The sequence below is a fragment of the Arvicanthis niloticus genome, chromosome 12 (assembly GCF_011762505.2).
Source record: "Arvicanthis niloticus isolate mArvNil1 chromosome 12, mArvNil1.pat.X, whole genome shotgun sequence".
Lineage (NCBI taxonomy): Eukaryota > Metazoa > Chordata > Mammalia > Rodentia > Muridae > Arvicanthis > Arvicanthis niloticus.
The window spans coordinates 6,205,877-6,223,343 of record NC_047669.1 but is presented as its reverse complement, the minus strand read 5'-3'; the positions used below and the strand labels follow the sequence as shown (position 1 = coordinate 6,223,343).

Sequence of the window (17,467 nt, the reverse complement as noted above, 5' to 3'; positions counted from 1 at the left end):
TGGGAAGGACTGGGTGGTTGGCCTGGTTGGAGGAGGTGAGTCTCTGGGGGTGGGCTTTGAGGTTTCAAAAGCAATCACCAGGCCCAATCTCTCTCTGCTTCCTGGCTACAGATCAGGATGTAAGCTCTCAACGACTTCTCCAGTGTCTGCCTACCTGCCACTGTGCTCCCTACCACAATGATAATGGCCTATAACTATATAGTCCCTGAAACTATAAGCAGGCCTCAAATTAAATGCTTTTTTCTATAAGCTGCTTTGGTCATGATGTCTCTTCATAAGCAGTAAATAAGACAGGAAATAAATAAAAATAAATAAACAAACAAAAATGTCTTCGTTAATCTTCTACAGTATGTACAAAAAGACAGATGATAAAGAGATTGCTACCACCCTTTATCTATCTATCTATCTATCTATCTATCTATCTATCTATCTATCTATCTATTTGCTGGCTTATAACATACAGATTCTGACTTGGAATCTGTTGATCCAAGTTGACATGGCTGCAACTGTTTTTCATACTGATAATATAGTAAAAAAAAAAAAAAAAACATGCTAAATTGTGGGCACTAAAAAACCAAAAGCTCCAATTCTAACAGTAGTAGCCTTAAGGACTCTGGGTGTTTCAAATGTAAAAACCACCAGACCATTGCTTTCCTAGAGCAGATAGGCTTTTCACTAAGATAAGTGAGCTCATAAGGAGCTTTTAATGGGAAAGCAAACTCAAAACTATCTTGCTGTTGCTATTGAATTAAACATTACTTTTAATTAGTCTGTTGCACTCTAATGAAGGAAAGAAAGTTGCCTTTTCAGCAACTACTCTTAATAATCAAACACCTATGAATTGATTAGGGTTTCTTAGGGCAGTAGTTCTTAACCTCTTTCACATTGCTGTAGGAGTGGTTCTGATGCTAAGGTTCTGTTTCCCAATTGGTTCTTGATCTGTCAGTAAAGAAGCCATGGGCCAATCACTGGGCAGAAGGAATAGGCAGGACTTCTGGATCCCTAGAATCAAGAGACAAATGCAAGGGAGGACAGAGTTCACATGTTTCTGAGGGAGAAGAGGTGACCAGTCATGTGAGATCTCAAATGGAGTAGCCTAGCCACAGGTAGGCGGTTGGGGGTGTTTAGCAGGGACTAGATATAACTGAGGTGCAGAGATAAGAATATTGATAAGGGCGTGCCTTCCCTTGTGGAAGATAAGCATCGCCCAGCAATTGTGTCAAAGGCAAGTTGAAATTGAGCAACTGTGTGTGTCTATGTCCTTTATCTGTGAATTCAAGGGAAGCTGGGTGGCAGCACAGCCCATTCCCGGAGCTTAGGCTGAATGGCAAAGCTACACACAACACATTGCCACCCTTCAGTACTGCTCCTTATGTTGCACGGCTTAGGACAAATACAAAAGTATTAAAAGGATGCCTTCTTCTTTAATTTGTTTTACTTTTTATCAGTGTATGCTCATTACAGGTGATAACAGGTATCATTATGGCCTTTCCTATATGTGCAGAAGACTTCTTAAATCATATATTCACCTTTCATTTTCCTCCCCCATGCCTCCCCTGTGCCCACTGGTTCTCTTCATCTTCCCAACTAGTCCTCTTCTTTCATTTCTTTCTCTCTCCCTCCCTCTATCACTCCCACTCTCTCTCTCTCTGTGGGATGTGTTTATTTATGTGTTTCAGTGACTCTAATTAGGGTTGCTTTCATGAGTGTGGCTGAGGGGCTATTTATAGGTACATGAGTATCTTCCTATGACTATAGAACTGAAGAAAATGTCTTCTCTTCTCTCAGCAACCATTAATTACCAACAGCCCCTGGCAGAAGAATCATGTGTTCCTCTGTAAGTGACAGAATGGAAACAGGTTCAGGATAGTGCAGGCCTGATGAAGGCAATGACAGCTAGTGTGAGCTATGAGTGCAGGCCACGCCATGCTTGTAAGTCAGCACTGCAGGACTTCTACTTCATCCTCCAACTGTTATAATCTTAAGAAGATGTCATCCATCCAACACACTAGAATCTTTTCTCTTTTATATACTGTGGTGGTTTGAATGACAATAGCCCCATTGGGTCAAAATGTAAGTTTTCAGCTACTGCACTATGCCTGCCTGCCTGCCACCATGCTCCTTGTCATGATAAGCATAAACTAACCCTCTGAAACTGTAAGCAAGTCTCTAATTAAATGCTTTTAAAGTTGTCTTTGTTATGGTGTCTCCTCATGGTCATAGAACAGTAACCAGAACAACAGTCTTAACATAGCTGTGAATACTGTGAACTGCAATTGTGACCAGCATAGTAAGACATGTCAATTGTCACAGCAGGGGCATGATCGTTATGGGGGTAATCAACCACTCTTTGATTGGATTTCAGGACTGCTCCATAGGAAGAAACATAGGCCTGAATTTACAAATCTGGCCAATGGTTGCGGAGATCCTAACCCCAGGGTTTGAACCTACTACTTTTGTCTTGCTAAATGAACATAATATCGAACTGCCTTCTAAATTCATATCTTTATGCTCATAGATTAGTGCATCTCTCAGACACATCAGAATAGCTTTTCCAAAGCTTAGGGATTGTTCTGAAAGAGAAAGTGCAAAGTAAGAATTAGAGGTCAGGTAGGACTAGATCAAAACAGTGTCTTCTGGACAGGACAGGATCCTGCTCTCATGAGCATACAGCAGCTGTGGTTGCCTGCATAGGATCAAGCCAGACAATATTACAGCATGGAAGGGGAGGGGCTTAGGAGCCCCCACCTAGCTGAGAGCTATTGATGGTTGATGGCTTCTGGGGGAGAGAGAGTTAGTTTTCTTTAAAGATCTAGTTCAAGATAGAGTGACCATGATCTAATGAACAATGCCACATCTATGAATCTATGGGCAACACAAATTAGACTTGTTGGGTCTTCAAAATAAATGATAATAAAGGAGGTCATATGGTTAGGAGGCGTGGGGTTAGTCTGGGGTGACCTAAGGGGAGGAATGGAGGCCAGTATAATCAAAATATGCTGTATACATGCAAGACATTAGAAGATTGTTAATAAAAATTCTGTTTTTAAGTTCTATATTATCCTGTAGCAATAAAGACTCTAACACAGGTCTTGGAAGCTTATGGTTTAAATACTGGGCTATCCATATGTGTTTTACAATTCTAGTCTACAGAGAACACAACAAAATCACTTTCAAGCTTAAAATAATCACACCACTTAAAGACAAATGTGGTGGTTTAAACAGGCATGCCCCCCCCCCCCACCTTCATAGACTCATGTATTTGAATGTTTGGCCCACAGAGAGCGGCATTATTAGAAGGTATGACCCTGCTCTCTTTGGTGATGCTGAGAATCAAATCTAAGGCCTTGCACAAGCTATGCAAATACGCTGCCACCAAAATAAATTCTCTAGCCATTATATTTTTATTCAGACAGGGTCTTAGTAACTTATCTAGTCTGGGCTTGAACTCACTCTAGACATGCAGGTCTTGAAATTTCAATCTCCCTGCCGTAGCCTTCCCTGTGCTCCCAATAACATAGATGGAGTTACATAATTTACTACTAGATCTGTTATGGAGATTTTCTAATTGTCTTAGAACTTTCTAATTGTATTAGATGGATTGCAATCCAGAGAATAAAATAAGAATGTGTGAGCCTATAAACAAAAGATAATGGATGAATAAATAGGACAAAAAGGGAAACTCTTCTTTACAGTAGCAAAATAGCTCTTCTGTGGAGAATAGAGAAGAGTAGTCCCTCTGATGGGAGTCTGGGAGGGGAACAGGGTGGGAGGCAGAATCTTGACAAGTGGACTGTGTCTTCTTGTTCTGCTCCTTCTCCAGGGCCCTTAAACCAGGGCCTTCATACTGTGGCTGCAGTATCACGCATCCAAGACTTGGTGGTGGCAGCAGGCTATGTCTCTACCGCCACCTGCTGCTCGGCTGCAAACAGCGCCTTGTTCACCCGAGGTAGGTGGAGTCTCAGTTTCTGCTCTTGTCAATCTCTCAGTTCCTATAGAGAAGTCTTGTTACCCTCACCCCCCCTCAGGCCACCTTCCCATCAGAACAAAGAAAGGGGCCAATCCCCAAAAGGGTTTTAGGATGGGGTTCGTTACTGCTAAAACTATTTGGCAGATTTTGGTCCAGCCCTGCTTCCCATCAGGCATGTGGGTTGGGGTAGGATGGATTCCTGAGTTTATCCCAGGTCTTTTAGAGGCAGGGATGCTGCATGTCTGTGGAGGGCCTTTGATCTTAATTGTCTAAGCATCTGAGGCAAAGAAGAAGCAGGGCCAGGGCTGTCAGAATGAAAAGCTTACATCATAGGACAATCAGTACTAAGGTTTCGCAAAAGAACTAAAAATAGTTGAGCGTGGCTGCCCAGAACAATCCCAGCATTGCAGAGCTCTGTGGTCTACAGGTGAAGCAGATGCACACGAAGACCTTGTCTCAAAATAGAACTCCTGTTATGAGCCAACTCTCTCACCCTTGGATATACAGTGAAAACTCAGTGAACATACCACATAGGTACATTCACATCTATTTCATTGCTGCACTAGACACAATAGTGAGACATGGAGGTAGACTAGACATCCATCAACAGAGTGAATGTAGAAATGTGGCAACTACTTAACAGAGTGTTACTCAGCCATGAAGAGAAATGAAATCACAGCATTTTGCAGAAAAATGAAGGGAATTGGAAATCATTATGTGGAGTGAAATAAGCCAAGCTCAGAAATACTGCATATTTTCTCCCATATATAGAACCCAGATTAAAGTGACTGCGTACACATGAATGCTTGCACAGGGTTTGTGTGAACAAACTAGACAGAAGATGATGAGAAGGGGAGGAAAAGATCTTAAGGGACTGGGGAGCAGAGAGTTATGGAACACAGCGACCTGAAAGCAGAAGGGGATGCTGCCTGGGGCAGGGAGGGACTGATTGAGAAGGGGTACAGAGAAGGACACAGGGGGAAGGGAACACATAGAAAAAAAGGTATAATGACACATACATGAAAACGGCATAATGAAACCCATCGTTTCCAATGTTAACTTTAAAAATTCATAAAAACATAGAGCATTTTAAAAAAAATGTAAGCAAATGAATTAAAAATTTTGCTCCTAATAGCCCCAAATGAAAATTGCTAAACATTTTAAAACCTGAAAAAAGATAAAACATTGTATTTTAATAGCTATGTATATGTTAGAGAAGTACTCAAAATATCTAAGGAAATTAATTATACAACCTAGGTGCCATATAGTCTGCCACACATCTGGGTAAATGATATAGTCTACTATGCCTAGGATAAGGATGTGTACAACTTGTTATTGCCATTATTGTATGCAATTGTAACTCAAATTTATGTGTAGAAAGGATACAGGCTAGCCACAGAACGGAGACAGTGTCAACACAGTACAAAGGACTTAAGAAAGCATATCTGTAAAGCCACTTAGTAAAAAAGGTGCTGACAGGATTGCTACTCTGGGCAAATCGGGGAGTGAGTGGGAGATGAATGTGGAGGCCTCGAGCCTCTGTGCACTACTGGAGACCTACATGCGGCACACATGGCCACAGTAAAGTATTATTGTTTAACTTTTTATTGATTTTTTTTTGTGTGAATTTCACATTATGTACCCCAATTCCACTCATCTCCCTGTCCCTTCATACTCACCCTCTTCCTTGCTACCTTCCCGGGGGGGGGGGGGGGAGTCTCATTCTGGAAGCTGTTCTGTGTCACAGTGTGTCCCACCACATACCCTTTTATTCTCACTTCTTTACTTGCAAATGTTCATTGCCATGAGTCATGAGTCTGGTTCAAGAACTCTGGCATCAGCTACTATCAACACTGGATCTTCACCAGGAGTCCTCTCAGATACCCTGTTGCTATCTTGTGTCATGGAGACCCTGCAGCTTTGGATCTGCAGGACAAGCTCCTTCATACACTCTAGCTTTTCATAGATGTGGTAGAAGTTAGGGTGGGCCAACTCAAAGGCCTGGATCTGGACCTGAGCTGATAACTGAGGCCCACAAGGTCTCTCTCACTCACCCCACCAGGGTGAGCTCTCTAGCACAGAGGTGAAGTTCACCCAACACTGCACCAGTTAAGTGGCAGAACCAGCACTCTTGCTAGGCTCTGGAGGCTGACTCACCCTCGACTCTGTCGCCAGGGTTGTCAGCTCTACTCTGCTGCCCAGGCAAGGTGCAGGGCCTGCTTTCTTGAAAGATGCAGCAGGTGAGGGGGAAGGCCAGTTTTTCCTGCTCTCATGACTACCTGAGCTAACTCTCCTGCCTGCCACAGGTGGCAAGGGTTGATTCGTGGGGGAGGGCTTCTTTCCCTATTCCATCCAACCACATGGCAGCCAAGTAGAGAAGCAGCATAGTAAATTATTCTAAAATATTTTCTGTCTTTTATGACAATTAGCTATCACATGCTGTAAAAATTTTACTTTATAAACTTTGAATTAAAAAACTGTTAGAATTCTTGTGGTAATACTTGATAAGTTATTCTCCATGGGTAAAATGCTCCAATTCAAGACAGATTGAAGTACATAAAGGCAGGTTTATTGGGAAGCAGCTCTTGGGTGGGTTCACTGGTCCCAAAGTGGCGGCTCCTTGCCAGCAGGTCTGGGCAAGAGGAGAGCCATCCCAGTCCTGTTGGGTCCCGGGGGGGGGGGGGCGGTTTGAGCAGGATGGTGAGTGTCAACTCCCCTAAAGAAGTCAACTCCCCTAAAGAAATGCACCAGGCAGGGAGTCTTGTCGAAGCAGAAACTCAACTTTAATGTTTCTGCCTCTCACTTACATAAACTTGGAGGGAGGAGTGGTTTTGGTGGGATGAGATGACGTAGGAGATAAGGAAAGGTGATGGAGGATATGGGGTGACTGACAGAGCCAGTGGCAAAGCTCTATATTGGCAACTGAGGGGCAGAGGCAGGGCCAAACAGGTCTTGCTGAGTCACCCTGGTATGGAAGTGACTGAAACAGGTCTCAAAACTTGAGCCAGGCTTGGGTTTGGAGAGAAGAGAGAGAGAGAGAGAGAGAGAGAGAGAGAGAGAGAGAGAGAGAGGGAGGAGAGAGAGACACATACAAACTTTCTGGATTATATAGAAAAGAGCTTCTAGGGGAGGGAAAGCCCAGCCCCTGGGCTGGAAAGTTTAGAGTAGAGGAGGGCAGGGTATTCCAGGTAGGGACTGAGGGATGCTGGGAGAACTGAAGGCCAGATCCACTTTGGTGTGTTAAATCTGCACCTTAGCCCCTTGTCCCATGTCTGCAACCTAACATCACTTAGCTTAAAATAAAAAACACGCAGCAGAGTTACACAAAAGTACTTTTTAAATATACTTATTCTATAAGCATTTTTTATTTTGTTTTTACATTTTAGTTGTAAACTGTTTTTGGTTAAGGGCTAACACATATAAATCAACCTTGGTTACAGAAGGCTATGGCACATTTGTAAAGTGCGTCACTGAGGGTGATAATGTGGTGTGGTAGGATTAGCCTCGCTGCTGTGCAGTCACGCCTTGGTTTCATGATGGATTCTATCCCCTCTGGAACTGGAAGACAAAATACATTTCTTTTATCAGGGTATTTTATAGTGACAACAGAAAAGATAATAACACAGAAATTTGTCCTGGAAGTAGGGTCATTGAGGTGATAAACCTGACTTTGGAACCGATTCATGGGAAGTATGTGAAACAGTCTGAAACTTTCGGCTTAAAAAACTCTTGAAGTATGTGAACAGAGCTTATTGGGCCTTTCTATTGGGAGCCAGAAAAGTCCAGCATAGACTTGAAGGGTAAGAAAATTCAGAGTGTGGTGAGCTGCCTCCTGAGGCTTAAGAAGAGAGCAGGAACTCTAAACCAGAGCTGGGCTAGGGTCCACTCTAATTATATTCTTGCAATGTATCTGGCTATATTGTACTCATGTCCTGAGAATTTGCATAAAACCTAATTTCACAGAATAAACTAATTTGTTTGATGGATGAAATTTCAGGATGTCATAGCATTGAGTCTGTGGAACTGTTGTTGCTGATTACACATACATAGGCGTGTGAGGAAAAGCAGCAAGTAGGGCAGAGTAAAGTTAACCAACCAACCAACAAAGCTTGCAGAGGAAAGGAGCAATAGTGAATTTAAGACTGAAGCCAAGGCCTGTGCTGAAAAGGGAGGGCCTCTCTAATCATTAGAGACATTAGCTACACTAAAGAGAAGATTCTCGTTCTGCACTGCCCTGAAGGTGAGACCTCGCCCACACAGGCTTCTTCCCAGGAAAGGAGTGTAATTACTCCCAGAAGGCCATTACCTAGGGAAGATTTTTTTTTTTTTTTTTTACCAGCTCCAGCACACAGAAGCTGCTGATGCTGTTATCCAAAGGGGCAGCAGGCTCCATCCTGGGTTGTCAGCAGCACTTGGCAGTGTCATCTGCTTGGTTTTGTTTTTGGAAATAAAATTTTTGCAAGATTGAAAGGGGTCCTGGATTCTTCCTCCATTGTTTCAGAGATTTGCTGAAGTCATGCAGTTTAAGAGACGAGAGGGCTCTGGTGCAGCACCCTGAGGGAAGTGCTCGCTTGCTTGGTTTGGAACAGCTCGGCTAGCTTGCTTGACCGAGGGCCCCTCTGGGAGGGACTGCAATGTCCTAAATGACTGAAAGGCACAGGTTAATGGAATTCCACGCCACATGTTAGGAGCCTGGATTCTGGGAGCATGGCAGAATAGATGCCCGTCCCTTGCAGGGTCTCCGGGCTACTTCTAGCCAGTGCTTCTACCAAAACCCAAGATCCCTTTCATATATATCACACAATATAATGCCATGAAGCAGGAGGAGGATCTTCAGTTTCAATATAATCTTATAAGACCCCCCTCTATTGCATATTGGTATTTCATTGATGAAATTCTATTAGGAGTCTCATGACAACATTATACTCTTAAGTTCTGTTATAAACTGGAAGGAAAATCTACAAACAAATATATCAGTGTATACTCAAATATTTTACCTAGCAAGAAAAAAGTGATGGTTCAGAGAAAGGAATAAGAAAAATTCATTTTCATTGTAAACTCTTCTAAAATTTGTACCAAAAGTAGCCTTTAATTTCTGAAATTAACATATCCAAAGAATTGGTTATTTTTACAGAAGCTGAAAAGACAGAATTCAAGAATTGTGAAGTAAGTACTGAAGAGGATGGGACTGTTATAACCACCAAAAGAGCAAAATGGTGTGGGGTGTGGGGTGTGGGGTGGTGAGATCGACCAGCAGGTCAAAGTGTTTTCCATGCAAGCCCAGTGACCTCATTAGGCCCAGTCATCACATCGTGATAACTGGTGGAAGAGAAAGACAAATGAGATCGCTGTGAGTTAGTGGCAATGGTTGCTTGCCCATAATCAAGCCAGTCAAAACCCAGGGGAGATAGGCTGTGGCTCATGAAAACCCTAAGCTGAGGCACTTCGAAGTTAAAGATTCTTGTGGGTAGGACAGTCAGCTTTTTTAAGATGCAAGATCTCAGATGTTCCTGCCCCCATACCACCATTCCACCATGCCTTTGACCTGCCATTACAGGCTCAGTTCACATAAGTCTGAAATTAAGATCGCCTCTTTTATAAGTTTCCTTGGTCATGGTGTTTTTGTTACAGCAAAAGAAAAATAACTAAGACTATATAAGGCTATAAGAAGAAAACATGAGTTCGGGAGGGGGATGTGGCACAGGAGTCTGGGAGAACCTATAGAAAAGAATGGGGCTATAGTCATAGTTCAGTGTATGTGTGAATGAAATCCACAAAGAATGAATAATAAGTAAAGCTCTAAAAAGGGCTGTTATGAATTAAATTATGAAATAGGGCTGAAGGGTTGGTAGTTGCTGTGAGTTAGGGGCTGTAGTTGTAAACCATAGAACTGGAGTAGGAGAGAGGTTCGTCCTTGACAGCTGAAACAAACTGCTTCAAGGTACTGCTTTCTATCAAGCATTGAGAACATGTTGATTCTTATCTGATGCTGGGAGTTGCTGTATCTGACCCTTACTATTGAAACTATTCCAAAGATTTGACTGATTGGCTAACTGATTACCTGAAGAGACAGAGAAAGGCTACTATGGCTTGTTTCTCCTGTTTGACAGCCACAGGGCTGGAAAACACCATGATTGGAAAGAGGAAAACAGAGCAGGGAAGGAGGTATAGTGGGAAGGAACCATGTCCATATCCCAGAGCAGAGGAAACAATGACAAACTTCTTGGAAGAACAAGAGATGGAGTAGACTACTGGGTGTTGTATGGTCATTTCTTCTTAGTTACCACTGTGGACTTTATGGCTACAACGGAACCTGAGATCATAGACTCACTTCCTCGTCACCTGGGTGGGAGACCTGGGACATCAGCATTCAGAGGTGTGGGTGGAATTAGATTCTGAAAGCAAGTGTTTCCTACTGAGTCCTACCATAAATCAAACCAGTTCTGAGTGGAAGCCTCCGACGGCTGTGAATGTTTAGATATGGGAAAGGAGAGCAGAACTCTGAGTGTATTACTTACTTTCCATTTCTTTTATTGATTATTCTTGTACACAGGCTTCTTCCCTGTTCCTTTTTTGTTTCTACCCCTCCCCACTGTTAATATTCTCACACATGAAGACCTGGTCTTATTCAGGAAGATGGTGAATATTAAAAATGGCTCTAGACCAGTGGTTCTCAACCTGTGGATCATGCCCCCATTGGGAGGTCAACAGACCCTTGCACAGGGGTCACATATTAGATATCCTGCATATCAGATATATACATTATGATTCTTAACAGTAACAAAATTACAGTTATGAAATAGCAAGAAGGTAACTTTATGGTTGGGGATCACCACAACATGAGGAACTGTATTAAAGAGTTGAAGCTTTAGAAAGGTTGAGATGCACTCTAGACCCATTTAGTCCAGTATTTTTCCACATCTAGTGTCACCGACAATACACAGGTTTTTGAAATACCTTCTGTTGTTCTTTGAGTAGCCAGAAACCACGATGGAAATGGCTCCCTACTTCTGGCTCTTTAATCCTTTTCTGACTTCTTCCAACAGCTTGTTATTAAAATGTCATTGTGTACCAGAACATCTCCAGCAGAGTGCAATGTGCTCAGACCTGGTGAGAGGCAACTCATTGTCGTGAGTGACCATTGTACTTCCCATGTTTAGAACTGTGGTTTTTGTTTCTTTGTTTTTTGTTTTGTTTTGTTTTGTTTTGTTTTTTACTTTAGACATGGAAGAGGGACATGATGGGATTCTTAATGCTGGCCTCAAGAGCCTGTGTTAGGGCCTGACAATTGCAGAATGCATCTGGGGCTATCATCACCAGATTGGCCTTTGGTTAGGCCTTTTCTGCTTAGTGCTATTAAACAACTAGCTTGTTAGTGCATCCATGCTAGAAACCCATCTCTGGGAGGGTGGACAAGTGTCAGCAGAGTAGGATGATGGGCCCTGTGTCTGGACATGGAGTTTGTCCTGAAAGCCCCTATGCATCCTTGAGAATCTGATCTGAGTGGATGGGGAGGGGGGTCTGCATGGAAGCTGTACCATAGTTCTTACAGAAGGAACTGGGATATTTGAAAGGAACAGCTGCACAAAGGGAAAAGCCAATATGGCTTAAACTTGAGAGCAACTCTGAGTGTCCATTCTCATCTATACATGACATGTACACTGGACTCTCAAGGCATTATATGGTTACTGCAGGCTGACTGACAGCTGCGGAAGAGCCCCTGACATTCCATCCTCCCACCCTATTCCACAGTCACTACAGCCTGATGCAGAGTCAGGCATCAGGACTCCACCCCAGCCTTTCTCTCTAGCTTCAGGTAGGATGGCAACATCTTTCTCAGTCCTACTGGCCTGGCTTCTTTGCATACATTGGGAAGAGACAAAGGGTGAGCTGACAGCCTGAATGAGGTCGCTGGTGTGAGAGTTTCTGGGTCTCTGCTTGGTCTCTCTATTGGCTTCATGGCAGGAGCTCCGGTTTCTATAGGCTGGGAACTGAGGGCTCTGGGAGCTTGTGCATCTCTGTAACAAACTCCAGGCAGATGTGAGCAGAGTGAGGCGGCGCCTGGACAGCAGCCTCCTTTCCTGAGTGGTTCTGAAAGTGTCTGTGTACCCTCAGAACATCTTTTCTAATGGTCAAGGTCCTGTGAGACATTGCAAGTCCAACACTTAGGACTGCAAACCCAGAGACTTGGTGGTTCCTCAGTCAAAGGACCTCTGGGCGACCTATTGCCATTACCTCCACCACCTTGTGTCTTTCTCTTCTCTGTGCCAGTGGTTAAGTTTGGGATGGCTGGCATGCTGAAGCCACGAGATCCTACATGTTCCCCCCCCCCAAAAAAAAAATTGAGGGCAGGAAGTAGTGGGAGATACATGTATGAAATCGCTCTCAGCAGCAGTAGAAGCAGTTTTGTTTATCTAGAGTTGTTTTCAGTGAAAAAAAAATTTTCAAAGAAGCAATTGCACCTCCTCTACCTTGCCCCTGCTTATCCAACGACTGGCCAGAGTCACCACTCCTACTGGTAAACGAAACTTTTTCTTTGTGTTGTCCTAATGCAGGGTGGGGGCGTACTGTCTAGGTTCATCTTGTCCTGCCCTTACCTGCCCCTGTAACAGCACCTGCGGAGGAGGTTCAGGCCTGTCTTGTCAGGCATTCTGCCCTCCAGTTCCTGACTGGGCAGGACCCCTGGCACTGGTGCTGGTGAATCACAAAGCAAAGGGAAAAGGGAAGCCACTAAGCAATTTTTTTTTTTTTTTAAATAAGTTGTGAGCCATAAGTTACGATTCTGACCATGGTGGTTGGTGATGAGATGGGAAGCTGTGCTGTCCTTCAGCTAGCAACAATGAAGGAGGAACAACAGAAACTCCCAAACTCCTGAACGGTGATGCTAAGAAATCGGGGTGGGGGGTGGGGTGGGGGGGGAGGGGAAAGGCTATTCAGAGGATTGCTGCTCTCTCTGGCTTTCTGTCTGTTGCTGTACTGCCCAGAGATGTTGGGACTTTCTGGTGAACCTCCATAAGAAACCTCTACAAAGCCCAAAGAGGCCAAGCAATTTAATCCTTCCCAGTGAGTCTGTGTCTCAGTGCAGTTAAGAGAGAAAGGTGGGTCCTAACTACTAAAGGAAACATTGATTAAGACAGTTTCCAATACAGTCTTTTGTAGCATTTTTGTCCCCTGACTCCTGTGGGCCTCCTTCTGTAAAGAAATACTCCAAGGTTTAGAGCCTTGGTGTTTGGGGGGATAGAATTACTTGGATAATTTGACTTCACTTTGAGACTCACCTGTGAATGTAAATCAACTTTTATTGATTCAGCTAGGAAATACTTATTTCAATTATGAATGGATTGAGGGGGCACTGGAACAGGAGGATCAAATGGGGAGGAGGAGGGAAGAGGAGGGTAGATTAGGGGCAGTTAAAACTAAGGGACATTTTAGAGGTCATATGGAAACATACTACAGTAGAATCGTCTTAAAATATATGAGCAAGCTGGGTGGTGGTGGCGCACACCTTTAGTCCCAGCAGTTGGGAGGTAGAGGCAGGCGGATTTCTGAGTTCGAGGCCAGCCTCGTCTACAGAGTGAGTTCCAGGACAGCCAGGGCTACACAGAGAAACCCTGACTCGAAAAACCAAATATATATAAGCAAAATCTAAATGGAGTCAACAAATAAAGGAAGAGACAAAACCTCAACTGGATATCTCTTACCACCAAATGAAACTTCCAGTGCTGGGAATGGGTTACAGCTAATTGAGTTGTTGGTCAAAGGGGCGCCATGTAAATCTCCAAACAGACCAGGCCACTATCAAGGATATTGATTGCTCTATAAACAGATGTAAGACATTATTGCTAAAGACAACTCCTACAGAATTCATTGAACATAGAGAAGTCAGGCTGGTGACTACCTAGCTTCATCTTCCCTACTGACTACTGTTCATGGTACTAGAAGGTACTCTTCAAACTATCAGAGGAGAAAGGTAACTCCCAACTCAGCTACAAACCCTGCTGTTTACATTGGTGACCTGTCTGCAAGATATGCTCTTGCAATAGTTGCATGAAAGTTGTAGGAGTAATCAACAACTATCTAATTTTAGTTAAGGCCCAGTCCATAAGATAAAATTACCTGACACTGCTCAGGTAGCCTGAGATGAGATAGGCCATTGGACCTAGGAGAAAACCAAATACTACTGTTCTGCTAAAGGAACATAGCAAGAAAATGACTCCTAATGACATTCTTCAGTACCCATAGAGCAGTGCCCTGGTCAATAATCATCAGAAAAGCTTCCTTCTGCAGTAGATAGGAACAAATACAGAGACTTATAATTGGACAATGTGCAGAAAGGAGAGGCTTTGGGATATTTAATTCCAAATAGGATGTCTCCATCAAATTCCTCGCCTGGTTCAGAGCACTCTGAAAAAGGGAAGACAGAAAGATTAAAAGAGCTGGTGGGAATGGAATGCACTAAAGAAACAAACCATATTTAAGGGCAGGCTCCATGGCCAGAATTAGATGGTCAACATGTGTGGGACGGTGAAAGGATAGCTTGGTTTCTGGTGGAGCACTGGCTAGAGATGGCCAGAGACCCTGCAAAGGACAGCATACATTTCACCACACTCCCAGACTTCAGGCTTCTGACACTTGGCCAGAGACCTCCATTGATCCACGCCTTTCAGTCATGTAGGGCAATGCCCCTACAACCCCTCCCAAAGAGAGGTTTCTGTCACCTAGCATAGGTAGAGGGCATGACTACAGGCCTCAGCCTCAAGAGATCTCCATATTAATGAGATATCTAAAGGCCAGAGGGTGTAGCCAATTAAGCATTCCTTCCCAGACCCTCCTCCCTCCTCCTTTCCTATTTAACTCAGGTCTGCCCTGAGAAATGGGGCGGGGGGGGGGGGGTACCTCAACCACTTTCTGCCATGACAATAAACCTTTTAAAACCTTGGAACTCCTTGTGTCTTTGAAGCCCCACTGTGAGGAACTGTGGAGAAGGCCTTTGACTACCAAGCCGCTGCTTAATCTCCCTCCAGAAGACTTCTCTACATTCAGAGGCCCGCCAACTCAAACAAGCTAGCTGACCCAGCCAAGCGAGTGCCAGTATTTAAGAGTCTCTCAACCTGCGCTGCCAGAGCTCTTCCTCTCGTCCCTCTCAGCTGCTGGCTGATCCAGCCCATATGCCCTTGAGTCTCAGTTCTTCTGCTGCTCCTGATGGCATCATCTGGGAGCCCAAGGACAGAGACAACTGATTTCCCGGTCAGCCGCCTTGGCCCAGATACCCCCACTCAGGAGCTCTGCCCCTGTGGGACTTCAGGCTGAGACCTCTCCATGCCCAGGTGGTGTGAGGACAAAATTTGAAAGCAGCATTGTAACAATAACAAAAATTCCTGGTCAGCAAAGACCACCAACAATTTGTTAAATATAGTCATAATAAAAATATTAAGCCCCTGCAGGGACAGGGTGACCCAAATGAAAAGGCATGCTAAGACGTGCCCAGACAAGCCCAAGTGAGTAATGGGCCATCTGGTGTTTACTTTTCTCTCCACCTTTCTGAGAAGTCCAAGGTTTCATGGTCAAAATAACTAGTCATCCTGCCAGCTCACATGTAGCCACTTCTGCAAGTTGCTGATGTTTGAAATATCCAATCATATGTAAGCGTGCCAAATTTTCCCGATCTCCCCAACCCCTACCCATAAATATCCCAAGTTTCCTGGGTTCTGGGTCGGAACCTCTATCTCCTGTGTGAGATATGTTCCTGCCCGAGGGCTCTCGTCATTAAACCTCCTCTACAATTGCATCAAGAAGGTCTCTCATGTGTCCTTGGGGTGTGCAGGTCCGGACTTGGGTGAGGGTCCCCTTGGGGGGGGGTGTCTTTCGGGTCTTTCAGAGGAGCCCCACGGCTTCTCAGCCCAGAGTCTGCCCAGTGCCATGTGGAGGGAACTCAGTCAAATTCGCACACTTCTGCTTCTCTGAGCTATGGTAGACATGCGGGAACCACAACACAGCCCAACAGCACCCATGCCTACATGTGAGCTACAGCCCCGAAAACATGAAACAAATTCAGTGGTGTTTGGGGGAGGGTCCCTCCCTCCCAGGATGATTTGTGTGAGTATTTTTTGTTTGTGGGTTTTTTTTTTCTTTTGTTTTTTACCACACAAATCTTTTCCTTATATATTATGGTTTCCAATCTTATTTTTATAAATTTTCTTTTTTTCTACTTGTTTGTTTGTTCCATTCAAGTTTGTTTGTTTTAATTGTCTATCTTTATTATTATTATTATTTTAGATTGTAATTGTATGGTTTAGATTGTATTGTAATCTAGAGAGAGAAAGAAATGATGTGGATTTGGGTAACCGAGGAAGTGGAGAGGACCTGGGAGGAGCTTGGTGGGGAAAGAGAAACCACAATCAGAATATATTGTATGAAAAAAAAAACCTACTTTTATTAAAAAATAAATAAATATAACGAGAAATTTTTATCAACACATGGTTATAAATGTAGAATTGTTTCGGGAGATTATTGGTGATTTAGAGCTTAGTTACACTGTGGCAACAGTGGATATAATTTTTCTAAGAGCTGACACCTATACAAAATCTGAATATTCTTATTAGCTCTAGTTACTCAAACACTATCTAGTCATTGGTGCTTTATATTTAAATCCTTTAGACATTAGTAAATATTTGAACCAATAAATAAAATAATTGCAGTGTAAAAGGCAAGAACATTATCAAAATAATTTGCTATAAATATTTACTAAAATCATTTACATTAAAAAGTGTGATGTGAGGAAATGACAGAATGGGCTATGACCGTCTAGATTTGTGGCCCTGCTTGGACATAATGGCAAGTTAAAAAAATAAAATTTTGTGTTTCTTCAAAGACTCTATGTAAAGCCTGGAAAGAGAGCTCAGCAGTTAAGAAGACTCACTGCTCTTCCAGAGCTCCCAGGAACCACATGGTGGCTCACAACCATCTGTAATGGGATCCATTGTCCTCTTCTGGTGTATCTGAAGACAGCTACAGTGTATTCATACATAAAATAAATAAATAAATCTCTTTAAAGAAGACTTTATGTAAAAATAATTGGTGGCTAGAAACACTGTCTAAATTCTAATTGTACAGCTATTTAAGTGATCAGTCATCCTTTTTGCCACAAGTCCTGGGACAGGTTAGTGTCCTTCCTTAAGAGTGCAGTTTGTTATCTGTTAAATGGGGAGATTGGCTTGGATGATGATTAAGGCCCCCGACATGGTCTCCAGATATAAGACACACTTGAGTAGCTGGTAGGCAGTATTCCTTCTCAAACATCAGGCTGCCCGTGGAACCTGAGCTATGTATTTTCTTGTTTAACCTCATTCCTTCCATTCTTTCATGAATAGTATCACAGACTATTTACATATGCATTCTGTAAGGCCATCTGGGAGGAAAGACAGACTGGCAACGTGTGACTTGACTCAATGACAATACAAGATTTTATTTGAGAGAAAAACCTGAAGACCCCCAAAC

At 43.3% G+C, this 17,467-nt stretch overlaps 1 long non-coding RNA gene across 1 annotated transcript; it reads left to right on the top strand.

Moving 5' to 3' along the window:
- Positions 1-1,050: 1,050 nt before the first annotated feature.
- On the top strand, positions 1,051-15,999 carry LOC143434003 (uncharacterized). Its single transcript, XR_013103145.1, has 5 exons — positions 1,051-1,106; positions 3,824-3,949; positions 9,105-9,136; positions 11,017-11,080; positions 14,931-15,999. It is a non-coding gene; the product is annotated as an uncharacterized LOC143434003 (long non-coding RNA).
- Positions 16,000-17,467: the final 1,468 nt, after the last annotated feature.